Below are 5,346 nucleotides of genomic sequence, written 5' to 3'. Positions count from 1 at the left end.
AAAGTTTCCCCTTCCTGGGACAATGAATTCACGGTGTTCTTATTTCAATTTCCAGGAGTGTATATATATAGTTAAGGCTCATCGGCCACTTGACCGTCTTCTTCTTCTGTGCGAATGCACAAACAGTGCCCGAACTCTTACGGGAATCGGCAACGCGCCGCGAGTAATGAGTATAATGTGCGGGGGCACTACGAATGTAGTGCGGGACAATACGTTGAGAATGTGGGTTTCGCGGGAGGCGTGCCAGAGATAAATCCCTGCAGTCGCGCTATACTCTGTGTCCTCGGTGGCTCAGATGGATAGAGCGTCTGCCATGTAAGCAGGAGATCCCGGGTTCGAGTCCCGGACGGGGCACACATTTTCATCGTCCCCGTTGACGTATGTCAACGCCTGTTAGCAGCTAATGGTGTTTTCTTTCATTGTAATTGTAGTACATTATTTGAGTCATCATTTGAAGCCAGTTGATCACGAAAATCGGGCGTCTTCCGTTTCTCAACCCATCCATGCATCCATCTATCTATCTATCTCACTCTCTCATACACACACACGAAACTTTAACACTCGGTCCCAATTCTTTCTTCAGTGTGTAAAACACCAGAAGCGTGAATACAGCTCCCCCACCCCAAACAAAGTGCCGGTGTGCCGCTGTGAGAACTTCCGCCAAGGCGTGTACGTCCTTAGGAAAATATATGCAATAGACCATCACGCCGCCAGGAAGCATACGCCGAGAGAAGACACTTGCTAATACATCAGACGCCGCCCCGACCGCCGTTAACGCAACAGAACCAGACGGTGTTGCGCTCGGGCACGCCTGCACAGCACTCATTAATACGGAAATCTAGCAAACTCGGCAGGCGCAGCAGAATGCGGCATTCAGCTGCTCAGAAAATAATTTCGGCGCTCCGTTCCGGCGCCAAGCGCGCAACCGAGTTATGTCGGACACAACGAGCAGAAAATTAAAAATTACCCGTCGGTGAGTTCGCGCTGCGTTCCCATTGTGGCCTGTTGAGTGACCGTTTGCGGATACAGGCTGCGAAAGAGGCCCGAGTGGTACACTGTGTCCGACAAGCAATTTCTTCTTAGCCATTTTGCACTCACTGTCATCTCACTTTTTAGCTGTCTGTACTCCGCTTCGCCTGCTTCATTTGCTGCGCGGTTATACTTTCTCATTTTGTCAAATACAATATGCGCTGCGTTTTCCGAGAATTTCTACTAGCTGGGTAGTAGTTTTTCCTGTTTCTTCTTGTACTGCGTTCAGTATTTCACCTCCCAAAACTATCCGTCCGTCCTCTGTTGTCACCGTTTCCTCTGTTTTAGCCAATCGTTTCCTAATGTTCAGTTTAAAACTCTAGCAACTTTTAGGTTCGTTTACTTTACCCAGGTCCCACCTCCTTAATTTCCTGACTGCCTGCACTTTCTTCAGTTTTAAACTGCAGTTCATAACCAACAAATTATGGTAAGATTCCATATCTGCCTCTGAAAAGTTTTTGCAGTTTAAAATTTGGTTTCTACATTTTTGACTTCTAATTATAAACGTTGCGATGTCTCCAGTTCTGGTCCACGTATAATTTTTTTTATGTCTCTCAAAGTACAGAAAATAACATCAGGAATCAGTAATTTTGTTTGGAATATTTGTTTGGAATGTTTCTGTCCGCCTGGGGTCAGTTGCCTTGCCTAACAACCCAGTCCTGTAAAAAACTCTTAGTCACGGAAAACGATATCTACAGCTTGTTCGTCGATTTTCAACGTGCATATGACAGCATACACAGGAATAGCCTATACAATGCAATGCGGGACTTCAGGATCCCTGAGAAGCTAATGAGAATGGTGCAAGATTGTAGGGAAGGGTCAAAGGCAGCTGTACGTTTCCGGGGAGCCACATCAGAAACATTCGAGATTGAGACAGGCCTCAGACAAGGGGATGCTCTCTCATGTGTTCTGTTCAATGTCATCTTAGAGAAAGTAATAAAAGAGTGTAGACAACTGGAGTAGAGATGGACGGTAACTTCAGTTGTCTCGCATATGCAGATGACATAGTACTATTAAGTGAATCAAAGAGTACTATTAGGTGAATCAAAGCCCGAGTTGAAAGAAATGTACCAGAAAATGGACAATCATGGACAGAAGGTAGGGCTCAAAGTGAATCGAGACAAAACAGAGTTCATGCAATTAGGAAGAAGACAAGGGCAGGTAGAATTTCTTGAGATAGATGGCAAGAGGTTCAAGAGAGTAGACCAGTTTAAATACTTGGGATCTTGGTTTACCACGGACAACAACATAAAAATGGACATCAAGGAAAGAATAGCAGTGGGAACGAAATGCATGCTTTCCCTCGGAAAGACGCTTGGCTCTAAATCGATCTCAGTGAATACTAAGATGAAAATCTACAACACAGTGATATGCCCAGCAGTAATGTACGGTTCGGAAAAATGGAGCATGGCTAAGCGAGAAGGGAAAAACTATTAATATTTGAAAGAAGAGTAATGAGGAAGATATGGGGACCAGTTTTAGATAACGGAGAATGGAGAAGGAGGAGGAGGAAAAACGAGGAAATCTACCTTCTAATGCGACAACCAGCTATCCTACAGAAGTTATAGAGCAAAATGGGTGGGCCATGTAACCCGCATGCCAGATGGAAGACAGGCGAAGATGGCACTAGCGGGGGAACCAAACACCAAACGCCCCATTGCACGACTAAGGGAGCGCTGGATGGACGACCTGGCGAAGGACCTAGCCGTCCTGGTAATTGAAGACACCTGGAGGAACTGGACACAAAACAGGATGGAATGGAGACAGTCTGTGGAAGCAGCGCGTGGTCTGCTGGGCCTGTGATCGCTGAATATCTATCTATCTATATTTCTCTTGGAGAAAATCAGTGGTGTGCCTAAAATACTTTTAAAATGGCATAAAATAGTCTTGACCGCAATAAAACATTTATTTGCAATGGTAACTGGTTTCGATCAGAAAGTGACGACCTTCAGACGGTTTATACCATGATGGCAGGTGATACGGCAAACTGAGCAGGTTTTCTGGCTCGACGAAAGTCAACTGGGTATGGTGAGTACTTACCAAAACTAGAACACACACTCTACACGTTTCTTACCGAGAAACAATCGAAAAGGTTTCAACTGTAATGCTGCCTACTGCAGAAATTCCTAATTCGAGTTCGCTATATGACGAACGCAACCAATGACGACATCAGTAGAAAACTTCAAAAATGCCTTTACCTGCATCGTAAAATCAGAATTAGATATATGAACTACTTCAAAATACGGCACCATTTGCGGTGTTCGGCGGGGTCAGGGATTTTCTCTGCCTCGTGATGACTGGGTGTTGTGTGATGGCCTTAGGTTACTTAGGTTTAAGAAGTTCTAAGTTCTAGGGGACTGATGACCATAGATGTTAGGTCCCATAGTGCTCAGAGCCATACGCGGTGTACATCAATTATGTTCTGTTTTTACACATATGATAAAATTTAATTCACATTACAAACGAACAAAGCCGTTGTGGCCGAGCGGTTCTAGGCGCTTCAGTCCGGAACCGCGCTGCTGCTACGGTCGCAGGTTCGAATCCTGCCTCGGGCATGAGTGTGTGTGATGTCCATAGGTTAGTTAGGTTTAAGTAGTTCTAAGTCTAGGAGACTGATGACCTCAGATGTTAAGTCCCATAGCGCTTAGAGCCATTTGAACAATTACAAACAAAAGATTCAGTGTTACACCAATTCTCTTGCATGGTAAAGTTTTCATTCTAAGAATTTAATATTGTGCCTGTTCTTTCTGTGTGTTTATCAGACGTTATGCATATGCTAGAAGGGAAACCTTTACCAGGTTCTGTAGTGAATAGGGCGAATTTTCATATTTTCTGTATTAGTGATAAAGAGTCTCAGTAAACACGTCCTTAACTCTGCAGTTTATAGTCAGTGCTTAATAAATTAGCAGTGGCGATATCTGTTCCCACTGATTAGTCCGATCAAAAGTCCGTTAACACTTCTTGTGCCTCACAAGGAATGAATATTTCCATGAGTCTTCTAGTAGGAGCAGCATGCTAATGTCACCTAATAGCATGTTTAACTCATCCATCGCCTGAGATGTATTTATTGATATTTACTAGTCAGTGGAAACTGTTGTACCCATTCAACACAAGAGGCACTAAAAAAGTAACGCCACACATCTTTCTTTAAGCAGGTTGCTTTTATTCAGGAGTCCAGCACACTATGTTATTCCCAACTCTTTTGGCTAAAAACTCCTATTTGAAACATAATCTCCACTGAATGCGACGGTCGTACGTCACCTTACTGGGAGGGCCTGCATACCCTCATGGTACCACCCTACCGGTCGACGTACGAGCCACCGTCTTGCCGTATCAGTAAGTTCCCCGTCATCTACACATTGCTTCCCGCCATTACTTTGCCAGCTGAGGCTTTGAACTTTTTCAGTGGGAGAGAGGTGGTGTGGCACCGTAGCATGGATTGCCGTTTTGTTTCCGATTAAAAGTGATGAACCCCTATTTCATCGAAAGTGACGATATTCGACGAAACGTTGTCACCATCAGTCTGGTACTCTGCACGGATGGTCCTTCGTTGCTTTTCATAGTCTCCTGTTAGGCGGCGACGAATCCAGCGGTCAGTCACCTTTGAGTTCTCCAAGTGGTGGACGAGTGTGTCATCACCATCCAACAGAGACGCCCAGTTGGGCAGCGAGGTATTTGAATGTGATCCTTCGCTCTCCTCGAATGACTCTGTCCAAACGTTCCAGCATTCCAGAAGTCACAGGTGTGTGCAAGTGGCTGGCAGTTGGGAGACTGGACAGGTCTGCACGACCCTGTTGCGATGACGACAGACGTCTCGCCCAAGGACTCACCGCGCTTTTGTTCACTGCTAGGTCTCCTTAGTTGTTTTGCAAGCACCTATGAATATCTGCGATGCTTTGGTTTTCCGCCAAAAGAGACTCAACACAGTTCTCTGCTGAAACGCACCTTCGTTGCAGACGCCATTTTTAAGGCTACATACAACATCGCCACATACTGGAACTTCATGAAACTATACGGACCAAAGCGCGAATATTCCACTTTGCCCCAGAAGAAATTACCCCCCCCCCCTTTTTTCCAAGCGAAACTGGCCGAGAAAAGGAAGTGTTGCATTACTTGTTGAATATAATTTATGTGAGAACTGACAGAAACAAACGTTATGTTGAATATCCTTCAGAGCTTATCGACAGTGAATCGCCGCGAAAATTTGATCAACAGCTCCTTAAAACACTAGAGTTGCTATTTACAATGCTGGTATTATTCCAAAAAATCCAATGACAGCGTAAGGCAGCGTTGTTGTTGAAAGGAACTTAACGTACA

The 5,346-nt window shown here is 44.8% G+C and overlaps 1 non-coding gene across 1 annotated transcript; it reads left to right on the top strand.

The window, feature by feature from the left end:
• Positions 1 to 280: 280 nt before the first annotated feature.
• Trnat-ugu (transfer RNA threonine (anticodon UGU)) lies at positions 281 to 354 on the top strand. Its single transcript has one exon. It is a non-coding gene; the product is annotated as a tRNA-Thr (tRNA).
• The last annotated feature ends 4,992 nt before the right edge of the window (positions 355 to 5,346 follow it).

Source organism: Schistocerca cancellata, chromosome 9, assembly GCF_023864275.1.
Source record: "Schistocerca cancellata isolate TAMUIC-IGC-003103 chromosome 9, iqSchCanc2.1, whole genome shotgun sequence".
Taxonomy (NCBI): Eukaryota; Metazoa; Arthropoda; class Insecta; order Orthoptera; family Acrididae; genus Schistocerca; species Schistocerca cancellata.
The sequence above is the reverse complement of the archived record's forward strand: the minus strand, read 5'-3'. Positions and strand labels throughout refer to the sequence as shown.